The 16,531-nt window shown below is 39.4% G+C and overlaps 1 protein-coding gene and 1 long non-coding RNA gene across 3 annotated transcripts in view; one reads left to right on the forward strand and one right to left on the reverse strand.

The window, feature by feature from the left end:
- The window catches only part of KCNAB1 (potassium voltage-gated channel subfamily A member regulatory beta subunit 1), a 452,075-nt gene that overhangs the window by 257,766 nt on the left and 177,778 nt on the right, over positions 1-16,531 (forward strand). The gene's annotated exons all lie outside the window — the stretch shown is intronic.
- LOC120868671 lies at positions 12,884-13,276 on the reverse strand. The gene is made up of 2 exons (XR_005722275.1): positions 13,190-13,276; positions 12,884-13,089 (listed from the first exon to the last, which is right to left on the reverse strand). It is a non-coding gene; the product is annotated as an uncharacterized LOC120868671 (long non-coding RNA).

The following is a 16,531-nucleotide window of genomic DNA, read 5'->3' on the forward strand; positions in this document are numbered from 1 at the left end:
TACAGAGTTTGTCAGAAAAGAAATATATAACCACTATGCACAAAATATGAGTAAGGGCAGTACATCCTATAGTACTCAAAAGAGAAAATGTCTTGTATGATGTGGCAAAGACAAAAAATAGATCTTGGGCTTATTTCATGTGAATGTACCTAGCAGTAACACCATTCCAATTCCATTCTGAAGAAGACTCTATATTACCTACAGACCTTCTTTCAAATTGGATTGAGTTGTTTTGTTGGTGTGCATTAAAAATGAATGCATCTCTGTATACTGCAGGAAAATAAAAATTCTGTCAGTGGTCACTCATCTGCTTTTCTGTATGAACTCATGAATTTTTCCTTTTTTTGTTAATTTCTCCTCTCCTAAGCTTCCTTGCCAGTGCCCTTCAGTATCACAGGCTTTAGGTCTGGCTCAGAAGAGACATAAGAAGCCAAGCTTCTGTGTCTCTTAGAGAATTGTGATGACCTTACACCTTGTCCCTCCTCTCCCATATCACAGTGACACTGGTTTTTAAAGGGACTTCAAAAGGTGAGGCCCTGTGAATAAGCAATGGTTTCCTCTAGTTTATAAACTCGGATCAATGGGCTCTTACTGCCTTGAGATTAGAAAGGTCAGTGACCTTCAACCAAGATCCAGAAGGACAAAAATGAACAAGGACACCAAGAAAGCAACAAATGATTTGCTTATGTAACACTGAGGAAATGGTGGTCCTGGTGTGTGTGTACCACTTTGCAAATTTATGCCATCTGCAAATAATCAGATTAAAATTGCACATCTCCATCTTATGCAATACATAAAGTGTGTCATTATAGAATCTATTTTTGAGCAACATCCTGAGACACTTAACAGATATTTAGCTGCAATAAGCATTCTATGAAAGTGAAAGTGAAAGTCACTCAGTTGTGTCCGACTCTTTGTGACCCCATGGACTATACAGTCCATGGAATACTCCAGGCCAGAATCCTGGAGTGGGCAGCCATTCCCTTCTCCAGGGGATCTTCCCAACCCAGGGATTGAACCCAGGTCTCCCACATGGCAGGCAGATTCTTTACCAACTGAGCCACAAGGGAAGCCCGAAACATTCTATAGATTTGTCATAGTTTGAGAAAAGTGAAACTAGGATTTTTACCTGAAGGCAAAGATGGTATAGAAAAAGCCTTGGAAAATATAAGTTTGTATCCTATACCTGCATGTACCGGTGGGGACCTTGAGCAAGTCATTGAAGCTTCATTGAAGCTTCAGTTTTCTCATCTGTAAATGAGCATCAAAATAACTACACTGTGGTGTTTGTGTAAGGATTAAACAAGATAACAAATGAGGAGATTTTTCAGGGCTATTCTTAACCTCAAGTGTTTTGGTTGATATTCATTTTAAACATATATGGTTTTATTTAACCACGTGAGAAAATATCATAGTATATTGTTAAATGAAAATAGTAGATTACCATGTTATTCATAAGATAATTCAAATTTTGTAATTAGATATTCACATCATGGTAATTAGCTTGAATTTCTCCCTTAGGCTCTGTATTTGTACCTGCAACTGCCCACTTGACATCTCTGCTTGGATCTTAGACTTTCCATGTCCAAAATCAAACTCCTGATCTCCCCAGCCTCCATCCAACCTGCCTTTCCTCCAACATTCTCCATCTCAAATAATGACAATTTATTTCCTCCATTCTTCTACCTCCATCCTTCCAGATGCAGAAGCCAAAACTCGGGACTCATTCTTGGCTCTTCTTTTTCTATCCTGCCCTATATCTAATCTGTCAGCAAATCTCACGTACTCTTCTTTCAAACTATATCCAAATCCCAGCCATTCCTCAGTTCCTCCACTGCTACCGTTTGACTCAAGCTCCCATCCCTCCCCTGGGTTACAGACATGGCTTCCTAACCGGTCCTAATGCTGCTGCCCTTACACAACCTACTTGTAACCCACAAGTCAGAAGGACGCTTTTACATGCCAAGACATTTCATGTTACTGTTCTGTGTAGAATCCCTCAGTGACTCTCCATCTACTCAGAGTTAACAGCAACGCCCTTAACAGTGGTCTACCAAAGCCTGACTTGATCTAACATTCCAAACTCCTCACTGCTTCCTGGCCCTCTTCATTCTTCCTGCCTCTGCTCACTCTGCTCCTGCCACATTGGCTTCCTAGCTGTTCCTGACACAGACAAGTCCACTCATGCTCCAGAGCCTTCTGCTGTCTACCTGCCTGCTTTTCCTCAGCTGATCATGTGGCTACCCCCTCACCACTTTCAGATCTCATCTCTCAAAGGTCATTCTCTCAGTAAGGTCTTCACAGCTCCCTATTTCTTATAGCCACCCTACCCTATACTCCTCGTGCCTCCTCCCTGCTTCATTTTTCTTCATGAAATTTACCACCATTTGACATTACTAACACTTGGTGTGGGTATATGTGTCTATGTATGTGCATATATGTATACATACATACACACACAAGCATATATGTAATTTGTTTATTTGTTCATTGTCCACAAGTCTCTACTAGCATATAAGCTCCATGAGGGCAGGGATCTCTATTTATCACTGCTGTAGCCACACTACTCAGAATGGTGTCTGGGAAAGAAAAGGCTCTGAATGAATTTTTTAAATAACTAAGTTAATTACTTATCTATATTCATTAAACAAATGCCTTTAAACCCCCACCCTGTGCCATGCATTGTTCAGGAGGTTCAAATATGACAGTAAATAAAATGGATAAAGATACTGTTCTTCTGGAGACTATCAATCTATCTATCTTTCTATCATCTATCTCTAGCTATACTTGTGTTTATATATCTGCTGCTGCTGCTGCTAAGTCGCTTCAGTCGTGTCCGACTCTGTGTGACCCCATAGATGGCACCAGGTGCCACCAGGCTCTTCTGTTCCTGGGATTCTCCAGGCAAGAACACCGGAGTGGGTTGCCATTTCCTTCTCCAATGCATGAAAGTGAAAAGTGAAAGTGAAGTTGCTCAGTCATGTCCGACTTTGCAATCCCATGGACTGCAGCCCACCAGGCTCCTCCATCCATAGGATTTTCCAAGCAAGAATACTGGAGTGGGGTGCCATTGCCTTCTGCATCTATATGTAAATCTATATTTACATATATCTGTCTACTTATCAAACATTGGAAAGTGTATAGTGATGGGATTATGGGTGATTTTCCATATTTGTGCTCTTCTGTACTTTCTTAGTTTTCTAAATTGTTGGGTGATTGCTGTTGTAATCAGAAACAACTATGTAGATAGGAAAGAGGAGTGAAGGAACAGTTCAATGCAGAGGAAAAACCTTAACACCTATCCTGTGCTCTTCAAACATCTGATGAAGTATCAGACCTTTCTATTCCTGTTTTTTGTTTATTTTGGTTTGGTTTTTTTTTTTTTTTTGGCTGCACAGCTTGCAGAATTTCAGTTCCCTGACCAGGGTTTGAACCCAGGCTGCAGCAGTGAAACCCCAGAATCCTAACCACTAGATCACCAAGGAACTTCCTCCTATTATTTTTGAAGCAGCTGTGGCATTGAAATTAAGAGCAAGATTGCTGGGGACAAATTGTATGGGTTTTAGTGCTTACTAGTTATATGACCTTAATTAAATGCTCTCTGTACTTCAGTTTCCTCATCTGAAATTAGAAATAATAATAGTATCTACTTCATAGGTTAATATGAGGATTGAGTTAATACATGTAAAGTATTTAGAAAAGTACAGGGCACAGACCTAATATTCAATCAGTGGTACACCCTGTAGTTGTTTTTGTAGGCATTATAGTTATCTTTATTATTATTGAATAAAGGGGGGATATTTATTCTCCAGACCATTCCATTTAATTATGAATCCATCGGTTACTAGAAAAAATACTGTTTAGAATTTTATTCTCACTCACAAATCTGAACAACTTCTTAATAGTAATGTCTTCTGAGGGTGAATTCATTGGGATCTAAAGAACAGCTCTTAGAATAGGAGCAGTCTACCTTGAGAAGTCCAGTTCAGTTCTCATAAGACAATTCTCTGGTCATGAGTAGGGAGTCAGGATATTGCCTCCTGAGGTACCATAGAGGGAGCAGTGACAATGAATTTGTGTCACGGTGCTTCACTGTGAATGCCTGGATGGCTGATATGAAGGCAGTTGTATTAACTAGAGAAATCATTATGTCATCTCAGAAAAAATATTTAACCCCAGATCACATGTAAAATTTATAACATTACTGTGAATCAGGCAAATATAGGTAACTCTTTGAGAAACTTATTCAAATGCCCCATAGTTTGACAAGTGGTTATACCTCATCAAGTTCAACCTTGAAGGTTTTAGTACTTTGGTAATCGTTTATTTGCTCATTTGTTTTTACTTCTTTGATTGTATGTCCACCCCAAACCAATTATATTATTACTTGAAAATGTTTTCATTTAGCATTTTGTTATACTCATTTACAAATAATCCAATTAAATCTGATCAAGCGTAGTGCTTATTACAGGAATAAGTGCAAAGACACTTGTGAATTCTACACTTCAGCAGTCATTTTCATTACAGTTATTGGTGTTTACAAGTATAGGGGAGGAAAATTTTTTCTCCTACCCTTTTAGGTTCTGTGACTGTTCAAACAATAAAAATTGACTTAAGATGGATCACAGGAGAAAAATAAACTTAGTTTTGTATTTAAAAGAGCCTACAAAAATATGAGACCAAGGACCATCCTGAACTAAGGAAAGTTATAGATAGGAGCCTGGGCTTCAATGGGGAGGAGAGTAATTCACAGGAAGATAAGAAAAGCAAACATTTGTCCTGTCATGCAGGTAAGCCTTCCAGGTGAAAAAATATCTCTGGTACTAACTCTTTTTCTGGGCAAGGCCCCCTATCTAAGTTTTTTTTAGATAGGTAAGAGAGAAGAGTTTTTCCTGAGTCTGCTGCGTCTTGATTGCCTTCAGCTCAAAATAATCCATATGCCAAAGAGCCACATTTAGGGGTGGCATATGCTGCTCCCCTTTGCAAGGCAACCACATAGCATGGTGCAAACTCTCAATATTAACCCATGCCCCTCAAGGCATGGGTTTGAAATAGGATGCTCCAAAGCGAGAGCCTACAACTCTATTTCCATTTCAGTCGCTAAACAAGCTGTAAGCCCATTGCAGTAACCCAGGTGCTTTGCTTATATACTTAATATTTGAATGCTATTTTTTCCTTTGTTTCACACAATACTTAGTACTCTCTGTCACTACCTGCTCAATTCTTGTAATTTTAAGAGCAATGCCAGGGTAGTATGTCATAAAGGGTACAGAATTATCAATCTGAAGGAAGTATCAGAGGCAGCTTGTTCCATTCCTCTGACCTCAGGCTGGGTTGGACAGTTAAGAGTCTTGCACAGTCTTTTACCCTCTTCCAAGCAATTGAGATATTTGTGTGATAAATGAGGTGTATTTGAACATCAGGGTAGAATGCTTAGTTCTAGTTAAGCTCAGTTCATTTTTCATGTCAGGTGTTCTCCCTTCAGACCTCAGCTGAGCATGAAACCAAATCCTTTGATGAATATCAAATGATCATCAGCTCAAGACAGCATGTATTAGGAATTAATCTAGAGTAGTCTCCTCTTAGCGCAGAATCGAGGATGCCTCTGGGGGTTTAAAGCTATGACACAAATAAACTTAGCCATCTGAGTGGGGGAAAGTAGCATTGCTCAAAAATCTGTTTCATTAAAAGTATCTTTGTGCTTAACTATCATAAACGGAATGTCCAAGGAGAGATCATGAGAAACATGACATCCAGGAAGGAGGTATTAATAGAATCAAAGATAAATATCAAACACAATATGTTGCTGGTGAGGATGTGGATTCTCTTCTCCTGAAATGAAATATAATAGTTACTTAGACCTGGGCTGGGAAAAGGAAGAGGAAGTTTAGGCTTTTTCTAGTGTTTGTTGTTCCAGAGATCAGAAGCTTGCCCAAATATAGTTCAGTTCTGTTCAGTTGCCCAGTCATGTCCAATTATTTGCGACCCCATGGACTGTAGCATGCCAGGCTTCCCTGACCATTACCAACGCTCAAACTCATGTCCATCACGTCAGCGATGCCATCCAACCATCTCATCTTCTGTCGTCCCCTTCTCCTCCTGCCTTCAATCTTCCCCAGCATCAGGGTCTTTTCCAATGAGTCAGTTCTTTGCATCATGTGGTCAAAGTATTGGAGTTTCAGCTTCAGCAACAGGCCTTCAGTGAATATTCAGGACAGATTTCCTTTAGGATTGACTGGTTGGATCTCCTTGCAGTCCAAGGGACTCTCAAGAGTCTTCTCCAACACTACAGTTCAACGGCATCAGTTCTTTGGTGCTCAGCTTTCCTTATAGTCCAACACTCACATCCATACATGATCACTGGAAAAACCATAGCTTTGACTAGATAGACTTTTGTTGGTAAAGTAATGCCTCTGCTTTTTAATATACTGTCTAGGTTAGTCAGTATATTAACTTAGTTAACCTATTAACTAGGTTAGTCAGTATAACTTTTATTCTAAGGAGCAAGTGTCTTTTAATTTCATAGCTGCAGTCACCATCTGCAGTTATTTTGGAGCCCCTCCCCACCAAAGTAAGTCAGCCACCGTTTCCACTGTTTCCCCATCTATTTGCCATGAAGTGATGGAAACGGATGCCATGATCTTAGTTTTCTGAATGTTGAGTTTTAAGCTAACTTTTTCACCCTCCCTTTCACTTTCATCAAGAGGCTCTTTAGTTCTCCTTCGCTTTCTGCGAAAAGGGTGGTATTATCTGCGTATCAGGTTATTGATATTTCTCCCAGAAATCTTGATTCCAGCTTGTTCTTCATCCAGCCCACATTTCTCATGTACTCTGCATAAGTTAAATAAGCAGGATGACAATATACAGCTTTGATGTACTTCTTTGTAGGCTAGGAAAGAGTTAAAAGCAGAGGTGTGGACTAACAGGTCCTGTGTTCATACTCTGCCTCTAAAGTTATTACCAGGTGACCCCAGTCGAAAAATGGAATTAGTGGTAACAAGGGTAACTACTTCATAGGTGATTGGGATGCTTAATGATAGAACATGTATAAGATACCTAGTACATAAATAGTATCAATAACCATTGATTTCTATTCCCTGTATAGAGTAGAATAGGAGACAAATGAGGGTAAGAGGCTCAACATTCTCCTGACCGCAGGAAGGTGCTAATTTCCATTAAACTTCCCTTGGCCCGACAGAAAGTCAACATCATTATTAAGACACTTTAAAACTCCCCAGATTCTCCCTTTGTACCCTTTCCCACTGTTTGCTATTATGCATCCCTATTTTTTCATAATTAATGTCATAGTGACTTTTGTACTACATATTTCCTTTTTATTTTTCTTTGAGTCTAGGCTCCTGCTGGGCCATGGCATGTACTCTTTTGTTTGCAGTGATTTGGGGAATGGCTGGTGGACCAGGACAAACCAAGCTATTTAGTCAGGAAGAGCCTGAGCCTTTTCATCTTGAATTTCAATTCCTGATTGCTCATGATCTTGCAAAGCATTTAGCCCGAGCCTTACCATTCCCAGAGTGAATTAAAATAGACAAGGTCCCAACCGCCAGGAGTTTACAATCTTGTACAATCCAAACGGATGCAGATCAGACATGACCCAGACAAACAAGTTTTGAAAAATTGCAGAAATTAAATTGTGTGTGCAGACTGAGAAAACACAATTCCAGCTTGGCAAAGAGCGCTCACTGTTCAGAAAGGCTGGGGCAGGAGGGCAAAATGCTCCTCTTCCAAGCTTTTTTCTTTCTCTCTGTTGAACACTTAGCATTTTGTATTTTGTTTTATACTTGGCCTCTGAAATAGAAGTTAATGAAAGAAGTTCTTGGCCCTCAAGAACATGTATGCAATATGGCATTTTCATGAATACTGAGGATGGTAAATAGCAAACATTCATATTGTACAGTTTCTCTTTTGAGAATGCATGTTCCCTCCTTTTCTCCTATCATCTTTAAAATAAATGACGGGATGAGAAGAGGGTGGATTTTGAATAACTGAGCAGAAATGGAAAGTGTAGAAGGACAATGCTAGGGGATGGTAGAGAGATAAAATGTGGGATCACGATTAGTCACTGGTTTGTGGTTTGTCTCCTCTGCTGAAACATGAACCCCTTAACAGTAAGGATACTGGCAGCCACATTCAAGTTCCCTCCACCTCTAAGAGGGCTGGTCAATAGGTGCTCAATAGACATCTATTAAAGAATAAGAAAATGGCCGGCAGAATTTTGACTTCCTGAGATTGTGGGTTTGATGAAGTTGGGCATAATAGTCCCTCCCACTGGAATGGAATGTATACCAATGGAACATCCAGCTTTCAGCTGCCATAATATTTTCTCTTTGAAAATATTTGAGGGAGAACTCCAAATCAGGATTTGAGAATTCCCAGTCTCTTGTTCCTTAAATTAACAGGAGGTACACTCCAGAGTCAGCAGCAAAGAATGTTGCACTACCATCTGAGCCCACACTTAGCACTATTATTTGGAATCATTGCCTAGTTAGAAGGAGGATCTGGTATCTCTGCATCTTAATTTTGTTTTATTAACATTCAAATAGAAAACCACTTTGCTCACTGTGACCTCTCAGGCAGCATGTAGGTGGTCTGTGCCTCCTTTTAAAGTCTTAGCTGCCTTTACATTTAAACCACATGACTCTCAAGAATAATATTATTTAACTACTGAGAATAAGCATACAGTTACCTGATCCCTGGAGTATTTCGAGAAACCTGAAAGAGAAGCAGAAAGTCATAGTTGTGTCATTCTGGCTAATTCGATATCTGGGCAGGTTGATTAGATTCTTGAATTTAAATGGAAAATTTTCTGAGATTTCTGTAGTTCACAAAAGTCCTTTGCATGAACGGTTAGTACCCTTAACAGTTCCCCTCCCTAGTATGTAGCATCTCAGAGGCATCTGACCACCTTAATGAAAATCAGCTATTTATAAAATAAGCTGTTTGGAGAATATGAAAAATCAATCCCCCCTCAAAAAATCAATAATTTTAAAATTAAAGCAGGTGCCGTTTTAGTTGGTGATTTTGAAAAGACATTTCATTTTCCTTAATAAATTGCCAAATGGAAATTGCTATAGCACAGCACCATGAAGGCATAAGAGAGGCCGGTGTTTAACTCTTCCACTTCCCAGCTTCTAGCACTACAGACAAATAAACCAGAAATGTGAAGGAACTCTGTCATAGTTCATCTACAAAACTAGGAGATCTCCCACTCCTTTTTCTGAAGTCTAAAGATCTTTTAGCAAAGTATGAACAAGACAAAAATTTGGGTGGTAAAACTTCCCTTTCCCTCTGCTGAACCCCAGAGCTCAACAAGTCTTTCCTCACCAAAAATTAAAAAAAAAAAATTTTTTTTTTTTGTATGTGTGCTTGGCTAGTTGTACCTAAGCTCTAACTGTGGAATGAAAGGCTCTCAGACTTGTGGGTATCCTGAAAAAAGATGGATGGGAACAAGGTAAGTTGCCAAATTTAGCAGATGAAAACATAATTGCCTAGTTAATTTTGGGTCTGAGATAAGTCATCAATAATTTTTCAGTATAAGTATTCTACATGTAATACTTTGGACATACTTATAAAAAAAAATTATCCATCATTTGTCTGAAATTCAAATGCAACCAGGCATCATCTATTTTATCTGGCAACCCCTGGGATAGCAGTGCCTGTGCCCCTGAAATCTCAGTGAGTCCATCTGTACATAAGCAGACCTGGTCAACCGCCCTAGAAGGGCCAGTGTCTTCTGATGTCTGATGTCTCCTTTGTTGTCTGAAGACAGCATCATCCTTTGCTTTTGTATCTTTATTTGCAAATAAAGTTTGCCTTAGAAAGCAGCTCAATAGAATGGAAGGGAACTCATCTTGGCAACAACGTGTCCTAGATGCAGTTCCCACTCTGACATCCATTTGCACCTCAAACTAATTAACCTAGGGATGATAAATACCTGTTCTGCACACCTCCCAGGTGGGACTGAGAATTCAAGGGGAAAATAAAGTTACTGAGACAATGCCCAGTATTCAAAACGATTCACAATCTGCCCTTTAGCAAAGAAAATGCAGGAATTATTACATCTCCAAACTTCTTGGAAAAGCATTGATGGGTAGCTTTTTCCTGCTACAGCTCTTTCTTTGTTTCTTTCTTCAATATTTCTATTGCTGTATAATTTATATGTGGTAAAGTGCACAAGTATTCAATGCACAACTTGATAGATTTTTTTCATCTGTATACACTCCTGGAGTGCGGGCAGATCAAGATCTAACAATATTTCTATCTCCCCAGAAGCTTCCCTAATACCTCTTTCCAGTCAATACCACCCCCCAAGAGGGGACCTCTACTCTGACTTCTACCATAGATTAGTTTCCCCTGTTCTGAAAGTTTACATTAAATGAAATCAAACAGAATGTATTCCTTCTGGGTCTGGCTTCTTTCTCATAATATTACATGTCTGAGATTCATCCATGCTCTTGTGTTTATCAGTGGCTTCATCTTTTTCATTTCAGAGTGGCATTCCATTATTTGAATATACCATGGTTTCCTTATCCATTTTATTGTTGATGGACATTAAAGTTATTCACACTGAGTTATTCTTAATAAATCCACCTGCCGTGAACATTCTTGTCATGTATTTTTTGGGCAAATACATCCATTTCTCTAAGATGCAAAGGAGTGGAATAGCTGGGGCATATCTATGTGCTCACTCTTTCCAGATCCAGGTGGAACAGAAGTGCATAGCTTGCACTGTAAAGTTTCAAATGTCTTTTTAAAAAGAGATGGAGGTAGGGAAGACTTAAATAAGGAAAAACGGAAGGAAACGTTACCTTAGCTCCTTCATCAGACCTCTCCATATGAAGGTGCATGCTTTAAACTCACATTTCACTGTAGGAGAAGCCCTTGGATTTACAGGGAGAATTTCTTTGACACAGTTCAGAAAATAGAATCCACAGAGAGTCTTTGACCTTATACACTTAGTCATTTTACAGACAAGGTTTTAAAGGTCAAAGATATACTAAATATCTTTGTTTCCACTTTGGAAAGAAAGAAAATATATTGAATTTCATGCAAAACAAAGTTCTCATAAACAGAGACAGTAGAATGAGTTCACTTTGAATTTCCTTGGGCAGTTTGTGCCTCTTACTATAATTTCTCAATTTAGGGGTAAAATTCTCCCTCCTGTTAGGACAGTGAGTGCTGCATTTTGGCACTAGGAGGGAGGAGGAGTTAACTTTGAGCTGAATCACTGCCTACACTCATCCTCTTCTGAGACCAGTACTAATCTACACAGGACTGGGCTGTGGGAGCTATTCAGGGAGGGAGGCTTGTAGAACAAGCTCAGGGAGAAGCAAAGACCAAAAGAGGAGGTCTTGCCAATAAAACTCTAAAAAGTTAAGAATGGAGTTGTAAAGTTAAATAATTTATAGACTATTGTGAAATGTATTATTCTGCCTAAAAATGTATCTCTTTAGATTTATGGTTTTCAATTTATTTTTGAAGTATATTGATTTGTAATATTGTGTTAGTTTCATGTATGCAGCAGAGTGATTCAGTTATATACATAGGATACATGTAAAATGTATATAAAAATATATTTATCTATTCTTTTTCAGATTCTTTTCTATTGTAGGTTATTACAAGATACTGAATATAGTTCCCTGTGCTTTATAGTAAAATCTTGTTGTTTATCTATTTTATATATGATTGTATGTATCTGTTAATCCCATATTCCTTATTTATCCCTCCCTCCCTTTCCCGTTTGGTAACCATAAGTTTGTTTCCTATGTATGGGAGTCTGTTTCTGTTTTGTAAATAAGTTCCTTTGTACTATTTTTCCAATTCTCCATGTAAGTGCTACCATACAATATTTGTCTCTCTCTCTCTCTTTTTTTTGTTTTAGCACAGAAATAATCAGTAATACCAAAAGCCCAGTGCCAGGATTATAAGATTAAGCACTCCAAGGACATGTTTTAATGTTCCAGGACACTAAGAAGGATGAGGGTTCTGGCATGATATCTGTTCTTTCAAAACCCATCTAACAGGAACTGTTGTACAGGACTAAACAGGTCAGTGGACGGGGAGGAAGACCAGAGACAAAAGAAGCCGAGAGTTGGTCTCTGACCTCTGGGATTGAGGAATTAAAGCCCTCCCTCTGTGCCTCTCCCACGGTCTACCTCAAGGAATTAAGGAAATTGGTTAGAGGCATCATGGCCCTGGGAGGTAGCACGCCAGGCTCAAGTCTCAGCCTTGCCCCTTACCAGTCTATCACTTTGCAAAGATTAACCTGTTGAGCTCCAGTTTCCTCATCTAAAAAAGGTGGGGTCCACAGTGCCCACCATGGGATAACCGAGAGTGTCAAGTCAAACAGAGAAGTCCATTCAGCCAATGTTAGTTCCTTCTCCCTCCCCCCAGCCCCTCCCCATTCTGTTTCTCTGCTCAAACACCCTGAGCAGGTCCATACTCCCTTTCTTCCACTGGTGATCATCTTGCCTGCTGACACTGTGGTTTCACTTCCTATGATGTGATTCTACTTAGAGAAAAATAGGATACTTCAAACTAGGGTCTACAGTAACTTTGGAAAATTATAGAAATGCAATTTGAAACAGAGTATTCAGGATAGATTTTTCCCATGAGAAAAAGAAACCAGGGGAACTAGCATGTAAATTAATTGCTCTGTTAATCAATGTTAGTAAAACCCAATTAAATCTGCCCTTCACCTTTCACAGTATTTTGCTTATGATAAATACTCAGTATAACCAACAGGTGTTGAAACAAATTATAACCGTCACTCTAACTGTACGCAACAAAAGCAGAGCCCCAATCCATTTTCCTTACAAAAACTATTATTAATAACTAAAAGGCAATGAAGCAAACAAAAGAATGGTGAATTTTTAAATCTTTGCCTCTTAGAGAATACTCAAAATGGTTTCAAACTGATTTTTTTTTGCAGCAGAGTGTTGATAAAACCCTGTGATTGTTTCATTTTTTCATTCATTAATCAAATGTTCATTGACTGTCTACGCAAGATGAGGAGCAAGGTTTAAGTTGAATTACTTGCAGCATCTCTGTCCTGGAGGACTTCACTTTTCTCTGGAAAATGAGAGACCTACAGTTATTTATTATAATAATAAAATATGAAAAGAGATTATGGATTGGATACAACATACAATTCTTCTCTCTCAAGTTTTACCTCCCTTGCAAGTCTTCAGCTCCTGGAGGGCAGCACATGCCAGATACATCATAAGTGTTTAATAAATGCTTGTAGGCTGAGTGCATATTAGCTTAGAAAGGGTAACACATTTTTTATTATAAAAATTATAAAAGGCTGCACTGACCAGTTAGCAAATTCCTAACTTGAAAAACACAGGCAGCCCTGAACTTCTAGACTAAACACAAGATTTCAGGGCAAGTGAGTAGCTGAAACTGCCTCTTTTTGTTATTTCAGCCCAACAGAACAAGGCAAATCTACAAAGCAACTTTATCTACTGAAAAACAATTACATCTGGGTGAGGGAAGAGTGTCACAAAAGCCTTGGAAATTTCCTGAGAGCCAGGGTATATGAAACCTAGGCAGATTTAATCACCCTGTTGCAACCCTTCCTTAAACGGAGGACTTAATCTCATTTTTATTTTTCATGAAGAATAATTTAGAGAGGCTTCAGGCAGTAAGAGGCAAATCCTTTCCAGTTTAAGGGAGACTTTGGCAGTTCAAGGGTGAAAGAAAGAAGAAATGGAAAATGAAGGTTACAAAAGCTGAAGTGCTTTTAAATCTTTATATCTTATAAATCCACCCTTTTAACATTAAATGTAGTTGTCAGTTACAGAATAACAAAATAAATTTCTATCTAAAAAAAGAAGCACTGTTTTATAGACAAGCTCTGTTGTCGGACTGTGTGATAGAGATAATCTCTTTCCACCTTGTTTATGTCTCTCTGAGACTGTGCGTATGGCCACGGTAAGAGGGATGTTAAAGAGCTCAGTATGAGGCCCTTCATGGTCAGCAGGCCTGGAGCAAATGGCCTTTCTGGCCTCCACTGGAATAGGCCTTGGTAGGCAAAAAACAAAAGAAATTGGCCTTACCTCATATATTGATCGGGGAGGGCTCTTAAAGGTTTCTTTCTGATCTGTACAGGCTAGACAAGGAACAGGTTCCCCAGCTATATCTCTCTCATATGAAAAGGGGTATGTCACTGAAGATCCAGGAGAAAGAAGCAACCTTTGGGTAGACTCTTGGCTCTGCCTTCACTGGGCAAGTCACCCAACCTCTCTATACTTCAGCATCTTCATCTATAAAATGAGGGTGAAGTACCTTCCTTATTGAGCTGTGTGAACACTGAATGACTTAAGTCTTAAATATTACTCAACAATAGGCAGTGTGGCCTTAGGAAACTCACTTAACCTCTTTGGGCTTCAGTTTCTCAAAGAAGCCAGTTGGATGAGTCCATCTCTGAGAACCTTCCTGTTCTTAAAGTAGAAAGAGAAATAAAAGGGTGGAGAGGAGTGAAAGGCTAACTTCTGTTTTCTGTTCTCACTTATGTTGGCATGAACTCCTGAGTTACTTCAGCATTTGAATATCATTCTGAGGACATTTTACTTGTCTCGGGAAGCTTGATTTATTCATGAAAGTTTGTAAACAGCAAGTATTTATTTGTCAAACATCATTTTTTAGAAGGTAGACTAATAAGGAGGTTTAGTTCCAGCACTAGATACTTCTAGTCCAAAAGCTTTATGTGGGAAAATTACAGCAGAAACATCAGCCTTTATGGTCCATTGGATAGAGAATGTAAAGCAGGACTCCACTGGCCATAAGCTTTTGGCATCTCTTGGGTCCTGGGAACCAGTCCCTTTGCCGTTCCCACAAGAGATGAGGGGCAGAATGCAGTGGAGAGTGGCAGATGTCAGCCACACTGAGACAGATATGGGGGCCACACTCGGCTTGGCTACTAACACCTGTTTGGCCTTGGCCAAGTCACTCAGCTTTCCTACACTTCACTTTCCTTGTATATAAAGTCGGAGTATTAACAATGCCTACTTCAACAAGTTGTTGTAAAAGTTAGATTTTTTTTTATGTAGATTGAGTGTTTAGCATGATGTTCAAAGTGAGCGCTCAATAAAAGTGAGCTCTCACAATAGGCAACGTTAATTTAAATGTTAAACCAATGTCATTCCTGTGATATAAATATACAAGGGCATATTCAACATGTAAGTCTCCCTTGCTTCTTCCTTTGTTTATTGGGTTGCACTGATACAGTTTAATTTACTTTTGTGTTTAGAATAGGTTAAGATAAAATAATAAAGTAACAATGTTCTGTCCCTGGTGGCTGAGTGGTAAAGAATCTGCCTGCAATGCAGGAGACTGCTGTTATATATCTGGGTTGGGAAGATGCCCTGGAGAAGGGAATGGCACCCCATTCCAGTATTCTTGCCTGGAGAATTCCATGGACAGAGGAGCCTGGCGGTCTACAGTCCATGGGGTTGCAAAGAGTCGGACACAACTGTATGACCATCACTTTCCCTTTTTTTCCCCCCAACAATATCTTGCATTGGACACGTTTTACTAAGCAATATTACATGCATTATCCCCCATATTCCACAACCCAGATTTCTTCAACCATGAAAATTAACTCTAGTTTCACAAGGCTGATGAACAGCAGAATGGGAAATAAAATGTTTGCCTAACTCTCTGTTACTTGCAGAAGCCACAGGTCTCTTTTGTTGAGCTTACAAGGCCTACCACATGCAGCCTCTCATTCCCAGCCACTCTGTGATGGAAGCTGGGCTGGTGTTTTCCCCTCTGTTTGTTAAGTGAGTACATTGACATTCACATTCAATGACTTCGTGAATGTCCCATGGCCAGTGAGGGGAAGAGATAAGACCAGAACTTATTCATTGTCTAGTGACATAAATTGAAACATAAATAAGCAATTCAAGACAATTTAATGTGTTATAACTCTTATTTAAGTGAATTATAAGGCATTATGGGATCCCAGAGGCAAAAGAAAACAATTGTATGTGCAGTACAAGTGCAGGTATGTGTCATCCAGGAAAGGATTCCCAGAAGAAGTAGCGCTTGGATTGATATCTGAAGGAAGAAGTGGCAGCAAAATAGCACTTGAAGGAAAAGGAAGTAGTGGGAAAACCACATGCAAAGGGACCTAAGTTCAAAGTAATTTTGCCATAATGGCAAGAAATTCTTTGTGCCCTGTGTTCAGTATCTTACACCCTGAGGATGTTTTCATTTATGCTTTTAACAGTTTTTTATTGAGCATCTACTATGTGGGGGGCTCCCTGAGCTTGAGGTACTGTAACCTGTTTAGCAGGGTATCCACAGGCAATCGGAAATGTCTACATGAAACTCAGGCATCATGTGAACACTAGCGGAAAGCACTGGAGTGGATGAAATCACACCCAAGAGGAGAGAGCAGTGAGAGAATCGGGGAGAGATAAGGACCAGCCCGAGAGTCCAACATGAAGCAGGGGGCAGAAGATGAAAGGTAGCAAAGATTAGAAAACAAAGGTCAAAGACTGCAGAG

Source organism: Oryx dammah, unplaced genomic scaffold, assembly GCF_014754425.2.
Source record: "Oryx dammah isolate SB20612 unplaced genomic scaffold, SCBI_Odam_1.1 HiC_scaffold_2, whole genome shotgun sequence".
Taxonomy (NCBI): domain Eukaryota; kingdom Metazoa; phylum Chordata; class Mammalia; order Artiodactyla; family Bovidae; genus Oryx; species Oryx dammah.